The sequence below is a fragment of the Grammomys surdaster genome, unplaced genomic scaffold, assembly GCF_004785775.1.
Source record: "Grammomys surdaster isolate TR1022 unplaced genomic scaffold, NIH_TR_1.0 67, whole genome shotgun sequence".
NCBI classification, from domain to species: Eukaryota; Metazoa; Chordata; class Mammalia; order Rodentia; family Muridae; genus Grammomys; species Grammomys surdaster.
Genome location: NW_021604569.1, coordinates 405,742 through 418,778, shown reverse-complemented (window position 1 = coordinate 418,778; position 13,037 = coordinate 405,742). Strand labels below are relative to the sequence as shown.

Sequence of the window (13,037 nt, the reverse complement as noted above, 5' to 3'; positions counted from 1 at the left end):
CTGAATTTATAAGACATATTTATTTTTGTTGGATATCAGATCGTAGCTATAGAACCCACTCTAGTCAGTGTATCCTGAATCTGGATATGGCATGGCCTTCTGCCTTGCTTGGTGCTTTCTGAGATATAATCTATAGTAGATGCCAGGAAATTGTGTTTAAATTGGTCTGTCCCAGGAAAACTCTGGGAAAGGCTGCTCTACTAATATTTAGTATGTGCTTACTGACATTTATTTACATGTTTGTCTAATCATGGTTTTTGGTACTCAAACAATCATCCTTAGATCATTGTTTTCTTTGTTTCATTCACGTACAAAAGTACATTAAAACTGAAGTAAGATTGTCTACAGCATTAGACTATATAGTCCACCCCATTCTTTCAGGTCCACAGATCCCAGGTCCAGAAGGTCTACATAGGTCTATACACTACCACCACCAGAACTAACAACGACAACAACAACATAACAGGAATTAACAATCATTAGTGTTTGTATTTCTCAATATCAATAGACTCAATTCCCTAATAAGAAAACACAGATTAACAGGTGGATATGAAAACAGGACTCATCCTTCTGTTGCATACAAGAAACACACCTCAATATCAAGGATAGCCATTACCTTAGGGTAAAAGATTAGAAAAAGATATTCTAAGCAAATAGACCTAAGAAGCAAGCCACTTTAATATCTAACAAAATAGACTTCAAACCAAAATAAATCAAAAGATATAAGGAAGGACATTACATATTCACCAAAGGAAAAATCTATCAAGATGACATTTCAGTTCTTAATATCTATACACCAAACCCAAGGGCAATCTTCTTTGCAAAGGAAACACCACAACAGCTTAAATTACACATTGACCCTCACAAACTGATAGTGGGAGTCTTTCACCAATGGACAGGTCATCCAGACAAAAACTAAATAGAGAAATGCTGAAGCTAACTGAGGTTATAAACCAAATGAAACTAACAGACATTTACAGAACATTTCTCTCAAACATGAAAGAATATACCTTCTTCTCAGCATGTTGCAGAACTGTCTCCAAAATTTGACCATATGCTCAAGCAAACCAAGTCTCAATAGATGTAAGAAAATTGAAATAACCCCTGCATCCTTTCAAACCACCATGGATTAAAGCTGGATATCAACAACAAAATAACAGAAAGCTTATGAAATCACGGGAACAACCCTCTACCAAATAAAAAATGGGTCAAGGTGGAAATAAAGAATGAAATAAAAAACTTTCTAGAATTCAATGAAAATGAATACACAACATACCCAAATTTATTTAACACAATGAAAATGGTGCTAAGAGGTCATAGCACAAAATGCCTATGAGAGAGAGAGAGAGAGAGAGAGAGAGAGAGAGAGAGAGAGATCTCATACTGACAACTTAATAACACACCTGAAAACTTTAGAACAAAATAAGTAAGCATACCCAAGAGAAGTTGACATCAAAAATAATCAAATTCAGGCTGAAATCAATAAAATAGAAACAAAGAGAATAATATAAACAATCAATGAAACAAAGAGTTGGTTCTTTGAGAAAATCAGCAACATAGATAAACCCTTATCCAAAGTAACTAAAAGACATACAGAGAATATTCAAATTATTAAAATCAGAAATGAAAGGGGATATAATAACAGACACCAAGGAAAAGGAAATCCAAGGAATCATTAGATCATACTTTAAAAATTTATACTCTACCAAATTGGAAAATCTAAAAGAAACTGATAACTTTCTCACTCTGTTTTTTGTTTGTTTGTTTGTTTGTTTGTTTGTTTTCGAGACAGGGTTTCTCTGTATAGTCCTGGCTGTCCTGGAACTCACTTTGTAGACCAGGCTGGCCTCGAACTCAGAAATCCTCCTGCCTCTGCCTCCCAAGTGCTGGGATTAAAGGCATGTGCCACCACTGCCCGGCTGATAACTTTCTCAATAAATACTACATACCACACTGTTAAATCGAGATCAGATAAACAATTTAAATAGACTTATAGCTCCTAGAGAAATAGAAGGAGTCACTAAAATTCTCCTAACCAAAAAAACCTCAGGACCAGATGGTTTTGTCACAGAATTCTACTAGGCTTTCTAAGAAGAGTTAATGCCAATACTCCTCAAATTATTCCACAAAATCAAAACAGAAGGAACACTGCCCAATTCATTTTATAAAACCACAGTTACCCTAATACTCAAACTACATAATGGCTCAATAAAGAAAGAAAATTAAAGACCAATTTCCTTTATGGACACAGATGCCAAAATATTCATAAAATAATTGCAAACAAAATCCAAAACTACACCAAAGACATCATTCACTGTCCACTCTCTCCATATCTACTCAGTACCAGAAGCTGAAGTTCTAGAGCAGTAAGATAACTAAAGGAGATCAAGGGGTTCCAAACTGAAAAGGAAGAAGTCAAATAATCATGATTCAGGGATGGTATGATAGTAAACACAATTGACCCCAGAAATTCTACCAGGGAACACCTACAACTGATAAACACCTTCAGCAAAATGACTGGGTACAAGTTCAACTAAAATAATTCAGCAACCCTCCTATATACAAATGACAAACAAGCTGCAAAAAAAAAAAAAAAAAATCAACACAGCTGTTAAGAACAGGGTATGAGAGCAGGTCACAGGCGGCAGCTCCGTACCCAACCCCAGAAAACCGAGAGAAACAGGGACTCCCAGGAGCTTGAACTCATGCAGCATCCCAGGTAAAAATGAATCACCCGTGATGCCTGCTGTTAGAAGTTCTAATCCAGATGGGCCAGAAGCCAGGATCCTCGCCCTTACCCTCACCCCCTACCTTTTCCCACCTGCACAAGGTCCCCTGAAGCTTGGCAACTGCAAGATCCTGCTTGGCAACTGCAGATAGACTCAAAGCAGTGTACCATATCATCTGAAGAATAGCAGGGAGACCATAACTCAAGCAGTGTACCATATCTTCTGCTGAATAGCAGGTTGCAGTCCTCCTCGCCTCCACGAATAACTAGGACCCGCCAGTCGGGTCAAGTGGCACCCAGACGTGGAGCTCGAGGCACGGACCCCTCCAGATGGACCCTCATTGAAAGGATGTGCGCATAACATCAAGATTGAGCGAGACAGAGATCGTCACCCGCGACCTGTCGTCCACGGAACCAGGTTGATGCTGCCATCAAGAAGACAGTTGAAGTTCATTACCATCAGCTGAAAATTGAAGAGGATCCAGAAGTGACTCCGCAGGAGACTGACACAGCTGCCAGCTCCCCTGCCTCCCCCTACGGTCGACCCCTAGACTTCCACGCCCTCCAGAAGGGTTCCTGGTGTGCCTGGCTTTGCCCTAGTTTCTCTCGCTAGAGAGCTTGGCCTCTTGATCACCACAACAAAAATTGGCTTTTTCCTAAACCAAGGCCGCCCTTGATATGGCCGCTAACATTGGGGAGCCTTCCTTTATGACAATATTACACCCCAAACTGACAAATGGTTGGTAACTTGAACATTTACAAGAGACTAGGATGGCTGTGAGTTAGCCCAATGACGGGATTATTGTAGGTCCACTTCCCAGGGGCCCACCCAATGCAGCTGAAAAGGAGTGCGTGGTGCTGGGAGTGGGTGCAGCCTACATGGCCTAAGACAGGGCTCTCACCCTCCTTTCACCCACATCGGAGTCCCTTGACGTTGCCCATCGTCGACAGCCTAAAGCCTTCGACCATCGATGTGACTCGTCTCACATCAGTGTTTTGGGGTTGTGAACTTGTCTAAGACCCCCCCATAATTAGACATCCAAATTCAAAATTCACATAGTTGGGATTGATCATAAGACGCCTTCTCTAACTAAACAGAGAAGGGGGAGATGCCAGAAGCCAGGACCCTCTCGCCCTTACCCTCACCCCCTACCTTTCCCCACCTGCACAATGTCCCCTGAAGCTTGGCAACTGCAAGATCCTGCTTGGCAACTGCAGATAGACTCAAAGCAGTGTACCATATCTTCTGAAGAATAGCAGGGAGACCATAACTCAAGCAGTGTACCATATCTTCTGAAGAATAGCAGATAGATCATAATTCAAGGCAGTGTACCATATAGACCATGACATGTTTCAAGGCACAGGCCAAGAAGATTCTGTACTTTTCCACCACCTGGCCCCTCTTACCCCCTCCCCTTGTAAAACATGCTATAAAAAAGCATTTCATGTTCAAAAAAAAAAGAAATTAAAAAAAATAAAATAAATTAAAAAAAATCAGAGAAACAATATCCTCAAATGATATAAAATATCTAAGGGTAACTCTAACCAAACAAATGAAAGACCTATGTGATAAAAACTTCAAATCTTTGAAGAAATTTAAAAGATATTAGATGATATCTTTTGATCTCTCATGCTCATGGATTAGTAGAATTAACATGGTAATAATGGCTATCTTACCAAAAGCAATCTACAAATTCAATGCAATCCCCATCCTCCAACACAATTCTTTACAGACCTTGAAAGGACAATTCTCAATTTCATATGGAAAAACAAAAACAAAAACAAAAAAAAAACCTCACCACCACCACAAAACCAAGAAACCCAGGGTAGCTAAAACAATCTTGAGCAATAAAGGAACTGATGGAGGTATCACCATCCCTGACTTTAAGCTGCATTACAGAGAAATAGTAACAAAAACTTCATGGTATTGGCATAAAAATAAACATATTGAACAATGTAATTAAATTGAAGATTCAGATATAAATCCATACACCTACGGACACCTGATACTTGTTATAAGCAAGCCAGAAATACACAATGGAAAAAAAGAAAGCATCTTCAACACGTAGCACTAGTCAAACTAGATATCTGCTCATAGAAAGCACATATAAATCCATATTTATCACCTGCACAGAACTCAAGCCTGGCCCAGCAGTGGTGGCGCACGCCTTTAATCCCAGCACTTGGGAGGCAGAGGCAGGAGGATTTCTGAGTTCGAAGCCAGCCTGGTCTACAGAATGAGTTCCAGGACAGCCAGGGATATATAGAGAAACCCTGTCTTGAAAAACAAAACAAAACAAACAAACAAACAAAAACCCTCAAGTCTAAGAGGATCAAAACCCTCAACATAAAACCAGACACAGTTGAACTCACTGAGACAGGAAAAAAACTTTCTGAACAGAACAACAATGGGGCAGGCACTAGATCAACAATTAATAAACAGGACCTCATGAAACTGAAAAGTTCCTGTAAGGCAAAGGACACCATCAATTGGACAAAGAAGTAGTGTGCAGAGTGGGAAGAAAATTTTACAAACTCCACATCCGGTAGAGGGCTAATATCCAACATACATAAAGAATTCTAGAAAGTAGATATTTAAAAAAACAACAAATAATCCAATTAAAATGAGGTACAGATCTAAACAGAAATTCTCAATAGAGGAATCTCAAATTCCTGAGAAAAACTTAAAGAAATGTTCAACATCCTTAACTATCAGGGAAATGCAAATCGAAACTACTTTGAGATTTCATCTTACACCTGTCAGGATGTATAAGATCAATAACACTTGTGACAGCTCATGCTGGTGAGGATGTGGAGCAAGAGAAACAGTCCTCCACTGCTGGTGGGAGTGCAAACTTGTTCAGCCACTATGACAATTAATATGGTGGTTCCTCAGAAAGCTGGAAAATGTTCTACCTCCACACCCAGCTATACCACTCCTGGGCATATACCCAAAAGATACTCCATTCTACCACAAGGACACTTGCACAACTATGTTCATAGAAGCTTTATTCGTAATAGCCAGAAGCTGGAAACAACCTAGATGTCCCTCAACTAAAGAGTGGATAAAGAAAATGTGGTAGGGCCAGATGGTGGTGGCACATAGCTTTAGCATGGCTTTAATCTCAGGTAGAGGCAGGTGGAACTTTGTAAATTTGAGGCCAACATGGTCTCAGAACAGGTTCCAGGACAGCCAAAACTACACAGAGAAACCTTGTCAAGGAAAGGAAGGAAGGAAGGAAGGAAGGAAGGAAGGAAGGAAGGAAGGAAGGAAGGAAATAACATGGCATATTTACACTAGGAGTGTTAGCATTTTAAAAAATGACATCATGAAATTTGCAAGCAAACAGATGGAACTTGGAAAAAATCATTCCAAGTGAGGTAATCAAAAACATAAATATGGTATGCCATTATATATGGATATTAGCCATTAAATACATGATATCATAAAATTTGAAATGGATCCAACTAGAAAAAAACCATCCTGAATGAAGTAACCCAGATCCAGAAAGACAAAATAAGGTATGTATTCACCTAGAGCTACAATCCACAGACCCAGAGAGGTTAGGTAAAGAGGAGGGCTATGTCATAGCTGTATGGATCTCCCTGAGAAAAGGAAATAAAACACATTCTTCAGGTAGACTGGGGGCAAGTAGAAAAGTGAGCAGGAGGGAGCAGGCTGGAAGGAGGATGGAGAGAAAGAGTGCAGGGAGAGACAGCTGGAATTGGGAGGGGGCCTTTGGAGGGGAGTGGCGTGGAGACCTAGTGTAGTGGAAACTTCCTGGAATCTGAGACTGACCCTAGTGAGAGCTGCTACTCACTTGCACCCTAGGTACTAGTGCTATCACATAGTAAAGGATACAGAGTCTGAACTGGCTAACTTTTGTAGCCAGACAAGGCTTCCAGTGGTAGGACTGGGGTACACTCATTGAGTTGTTGGCGGAGGAGGTTTCATGGAGATCCCTAAACAACCCAGGTTGATGCTAGTCCAGAAGGTTGCTCTCTGAAAACTGACAGCAAGGTCCCAATGTAGAAGGCAACATCCACACAGGTCATTGAACGTACAGAGGTCATGCTAGTGTGGGAGTAGCGTCTGCACTCCTATGGTCTAGCCTGAGAAAGTACTCTGCAAGTCATGAAGTGAGAGGCCTGGACACCAACTCAGCCACAAAACCCTCCACCTACAATCTGCCCTGACTGCAGGATGTAGTAGGGCAGTGGAGGAGCAGAACTTGTGGGAGTGACCAACCAATAGTTGGCTTAACTTGAGGCCATGAGAGAGCCCATGCTTGGTACTGCTTGGATGGTCAGGAACCAAACACTGGATAGCCCAGAGACCTAGCGTAAAACCAAACATGACTGGCAACAAACAAACAACACTGAAATGATTCGCAGATTAGTGCCTTGCCCAGTCATCCTCAGAGAGGCTTCCCCCAGTAGCGGACGGAAGCAGATGCAAACACTCACAGCCAGACATTATGCAGAGAGAGTCTAAATTGGAGGTCTCCACCAAGTCCCAACCCCCAGATATAGGAAATTTTGTCAAAGGGGGGGGAAGAAGGAATGTAGGTGTCAGAGGGGATTGAGAACATGGCTCACCTAATCAGCTAAGCAGAGCTCACACGGGCTCACAGAGAACAGGCACAGGGCCTGCAGGCTCTATACCAGTCCTCTACATAGACTCTAGCCGTTAGCGTGGTGGTTTTGTGGGACTTCTAACAGTGAGAGCATGCGTATCTCTGACTCTTCTGCCTTCTCCTGAGACTCTTTCCCTGCTATTATTATTGGGTTGTGTTGTCCAGGTTCAGAATAAGGCTTTTGCCTTGTCTTATTGCACTGTTTCGCTCTGTTTGGCTGTCACCTCTTGGAGGCTTGCACTTTTCTGAAGAAAAAACCGAGGGAGAGTGGATCTGGCAAAGAGGGGAGGTGGGGAGCTGAGTGGAGTGGAGACAGGGAAAACAGTGGTTGTGATGTAGTATATACAAGAAGAATCTATTTTTAATAAAAATAAAAAAGAAAATAAATATCAAAAAAGAAAGGAAGGAAGAGAAAAAGAAAGTAGGTTTAAAAAACAAAAACAAACAAACAAACAAACAAAAAAACCAGCGGGAACTGGAGTGACAGCTGAGCCCTTAAGAATACTGGCTGCTCTTGGAGAAGGCCCAAGTTGGGTTCCCAAACTTCACAGGTCCTTAACTCCAGTTCCCAAGGGACCCAATGCCCTCTTCTGGCCAGTAAAGGCACTGCATATACATGTTTTGTTCTGTTTTGCTTTTCCTTGTTTTTCTTCTTTTTTTTATTGGATATTTTCTTTATTTACATTTTAAATGTTATTCCCTTTCCCCGTTCCCCTCCTCCAAAATCCCCTATCCCATCCTCCTCCCCCTGCTCCTATGAGGGTGTTCCTCCACCCACCCAATCACTCCTGCCTCCCTGCCCTGGCATTCCCCTTCACTAGGCCATCAAGCCTTCACAGGACCAAGGGCCTCTCCTCCCATTGATGTCTGACAAGGCCATCCTCTGCTACATAACAAGGCTGGAGCTATGGGTCGCTCCATTTGTACTCTTTGGTTGGTGGTTTAGTCCTGGTTGGTATTGTTCTTCCTATGGGGTTGCAAACACCTTCAGTTTCTTCAGTCCTTTCTCTAACTGGTCCACTGGGGACCCATTGGGGACCCCATGCTCAGTCCAATGATTGGTTCGAGCATCTGCCTCTGTATTTGTCAGGCTTTGGCAGAGCCTTTCAGGAGACAGCTATATCAGACTCCTGTCAACATACACTTCTTGGCATCCGCGATAGTGTCTGGGTTTGGTGACTGAATGTGGGATGGATCCCCAGGTGGGGCAGTCTCTGGTTGGCCTTTCCTTCAGTCTCTGCTCCACACTTTGTCTCCATATTTGCTCTCGTGAATATTTTGTTCCCCCTTCTAAGAAGGACTGAAGTATCCACACTTTGGTCTTTCTTCTTGAGCTTCATGTGGTCTGTGAATTGTATCTTGGTATTCCAACCTTTTGGGCTAATATCCACTTGTCAGTGAGTGCCTATTATGTGTGCTCTTTTATGACTGGGTTACCTCACTCAGGGTGATATTTTCTAGTTTTATCCATTTGCCTAAGAATTTCATGAATTCATTGTTATTAATAGCTGAGTAACACTCCATTGTGTAAATGTACCACATTTTTTGTATCCATTCATCTGTTGAAGGACATCTGGGTTCTTTCCAGCTTCTGGCTATTATAAATAAGGCTGCTATGAACATAGTGGAGCATATGTCCTTGTTATATGTTGGAGCATCTTTTGGGTATATGCCCAGGAGTAGTATAGCTGGGTTTTCAGGTAGAACTATTTCCAGTTTTCTGAGGAACCACCAGACTGATTTCCAGAGTGGTTGTACCAGCTTGCAACCCCACCAACAATGGAGGAGTGTTCTTCCTTCTCCACGTCCTCGCCAACATCTGCTGTCACCTGAGTTTTTGATCTTATCCATTCTGACTGGTGTGAGGTAGAATCTCAGGGTTGTTGTGACTTGCATTTCCCTGATGACTAAGGATGTTGAACATTTCTTTAGGTGCTTCTTGGCCATTCAAGTTTCCTCAGTTGAGAATTCTTTGTTTAGCTCAGTACCCCATTTTTAATAGGGTTATTTGATTCTCTGGAGTTTAACTTCTTGAGTTCTTTGTATATATTGGCTATTAGCCCTCTGTCTAATGTAGGATTGGTAAAGATCTTTTCCCAAATTATTGGTTGCTGTTTTGTCCTATTGACAGTGTCCTTTGTCTTACAGAAGCTTTGCGATGTTATGAGGTCCCATTTGTCTATTGCTGATCTCAGAGCATAAGCCATTGATGTTCTGTTCAAGAAATTTTCCCCTGTGCCCAAATATTCGAGGCTCTTCCCCACCTTCTCCTCTATTAGTTTCAGTGTATCTGGTTTTATGTGGAGGTCCTTTATCCACTTGGACTTGAGCTTTGTACAAGGAGATAAGAATAGATTGATTTGCATTCTTCTACATACTGACCTCCAGTTGAACCAGCACCATTTGTTGAAAATGCTGTCTTTTTTCCATTGGATGATTTTAGCTTCTTTGTCAAAGATGAAGTGACCATAGGTGTGTGGGTTCATTTCTGGGTCTTCAATTCTGTTCCACTGATCTTCCTGCCTGTCTCTGTATCAATTCCACACAGTTTTGTTTGGTTTGGTTTGGTTTTTTTCCCACTATTGCTCTGTAAAAAGCTAAGATCGGGGATGGTGATTCCCTCAGAAGTTCTTTTATTGTTGAGAATAGCTTTCAAGGGCTGGAGAGATGGCTCAGTGGTTAAGAGCACTGACTGCTCTTCCAGAGGTCTTGAATTCAATTCCCAGTAACCACATGGTGGCTCACAACCACACCAATGGGATCTGATGTCCTCTTCTGGTGTTTCTGGGGTTCAGTGACAGTGTACTCACATACATAAGACAAATTTTTTAAAATCTTTAAAAAAAAATAAAAAGAGAACAGTTTTCACTATCCTGGGTTTTTTGTTATTCCAAATGAATTTGCAAATTGCTCTTTCTAACTCTATGAAGAATTGAGTTAGAATGTTGATGGGGATTGCATTGCTTCTGTAGGTTGCTTTCGGCAAGATGGCCATTTTTACTATATTAACCTTGACATACACGGCGGCAAAACTCATTCACAAAAAAAGTGAAAACAAATAAATCATTTTTTAAAATCTTTGAAAAAAATAGTGAAATGAAGAATGTTATAAAGTGACTGTGAGTGAATTAATAATGACATGGTGTGGTGACAAATGGATACACAGGGTAGAACAGAATGCAAAGCTAAAGCCTAGCTGACAAATACATGTCAAAAATATATTTTGAATCAATGGCATAAAACACAGTTAGCTAATACATGATGCTGGCACAACTGACTACCATCTTGTAGAAAATGGTTCCTTATCAAAAATTCCAGATGGGGTAAATGTTTAAGTACAATAAATAAAGCATCAAAAATTAGGAGGTAAAAAACACAGTACATAGCACAATATGCTACTTAACCAGGAAAAAAAAAAAAACATATTTGAGTTCATAAAATTTAAAAACAACTATGCTTTTAAACATTTTTTACATTGCAAAAAAAACATTATAGACAAAGCTAATAGGCAAATGCTATGGGCTTGTAACCTCTAGCAGTATATGAGAGCCCCTCAATATCGGTAAGAGAAAAGCATCACAATGGGAAAATGATCAAAATTCATTAACCTAATGTATATATGCCAAAGTGTGTCTGTATCTTTGTCCCTCTGTCTGTCTGGTTGTAAAAAAACAGAGAGAAAGAAAGAAAGAAAGAAAGAAAGAAAGAAAGAAAGAAAGAAAGAAAGAAAGAAAGAAAGAAAGAAAGAAAGAAAGAAAGCAGGCAAGCAGGCACACAGACAGGGAAGGAGGGAGGGAAGGAAAGAGAGTGGGAAGGGAGGAAAGGAGGGAGAGGGAGAGAAGGGAGAAGGAGAGAGAGAGGGGAGAGAGAAAGACAGAGAGAGGGAGGGAGGGATGGAGGGAGGGAAGGAGAGAGAGAGAGAGAGAATGTGATCAGGACCTAGCACAGAAGGTTACAAACCAGCTTGCTAACACTCAGTACTTTCAAGGAGGATAAAGAGTTCAGTTTTAAAAAGAAAGCAGACAGGCACATGATTCTACTTATGTTGACTCCACGTTTAACAAAGAAGTAGGAATTCTCCGCCGGGCAGTGGTGGCGCATGCCTTTAATCCCAGCACTTGGGAGGCAGAGGCAGGTGGATTTCTGAGTTCAAGGCTAGCCTGGTCTACAGAGTGAGTTCCAGGACAGCTAGGGCTACACAGAGAAACCCTGTCTTGAAAAACAACAACAACAACAAAAGAAGAAGTAGGAATGCAACACGATTGGTGTGAGCTTCCATCCTGCTCAGTCTTCTCTCTCAAACCACTTTATGATCATACGGCATCTTTTCATCCTTGAAACTACCAGTTTTGTACTATGTCTCACATATTTTCTATATTTTATGAGAATCCTGTTGTTAATTAATGATTAATTGTTGACTCATATCTTATGTAAGATCACCCTAAGATTCCATTTTCGCCTGGTGGTTAGGGGCTACGGTAGTTTGTGAATGAGCATGACCCCCACAGGCTCATGCATTTGCATGTTTACTCCTCAGCTTAGAACCAAGAAAGATTAGAGAGTGTAGACAATGTGGCCTTGTTGGAGAAAGTATGTCACTGGGAGTGGGCTTTAAGGTTTCGAAAGTCCATTCCAAGCACAGTGGCTCCCTAAATCCTGCTGCCTACAGCTCAGGACGTAGCTAGCTCTCAGCTACTTGTCCAACGCCACATCAACCTGCCTGCCTCTTACCATTCTTCCTATCATGGTGATAAGGGATAAAATCTCTGAAACTATAAGCAAGTTCCAACTAAATGCTTCTCCATTTATAAGTTACCTTGGTCATGGTGTCTATTCATAGCAGTAGAACACTAAGAGAAGGAACAGTATAGTTTTCACATAAATACAAATACATAGCATACACAAATAAATTAGAAATCTAAGAGTTTAGTCATTATAAACTTACTGTCAAATGTATAGCCAATGAGAACATGTTACTGGCAATGTGACTGAGTTCCAGTGAGTAATAATAAATGAGATATTAATTACAATATGTACTTTAAGGAGACTAGAGAAATGGCTCAGTGGTTAAGAAGACAGGTCATTCTTCCCAAAGTCCAAGATTTGGTTCCCAGGAACCACCTGGAGGTTCAGAATAATGTACAACTCCAGTTCTAACGGATCCAACCCCCTCCTCTGGCATTCTCCTCTGATATCCTGTATGTCATGTGCACCAGGAATGCACATGATGCACAGGTATACATTCATGCAAAACACCTGTACACATAAAATAATGAAATAATTTTTGTGTACACTTAAACATTTGTGAGTAAAGAAGAAGCTGCTGAAGGCCTCTGGGACAGGTTCCAATCAGGGGAGGGGAACAGGAAGAGCAGGTGACTAACTAGCTCTCCCTCCATATTGCTCCATCCTGCTACCATGCTTTTCACAATAAGAAAAAATATTACTTTTGAAATATGAACCGTAAAAACTAAAGGTAATATAAACTTATATAAGTTATAAATAAGTAATATAAACTATGATTTAGTACCTAATTCATAGAGTTTGTTGCAAGGACTATGTATAATAATTCATGCCAAGTGGTAACCATGAAGCTGACAAGTCAAAGGCTTGAAAATGGTGTTCTGTGGCTCAGGCCACTGTCACCCCACTGCTAAGTGTGTGGCTCAGGC

General features: G+C 41.0%; 1 protein-coding gene across 1 annotated transcript in view; it reads right to left on the bottom strand.

Annotated features, from left to right (window-relative positions):
- Positions 1–13,037, bottom strand: part of Acyp2 (acylphosphatase 2) — a 130,463-nt gene that overhangs the window by 99,061 nt on the left and 18,365 nt on the right. The gene's annotated exons all lie outside the window — the stretch shown is intronic.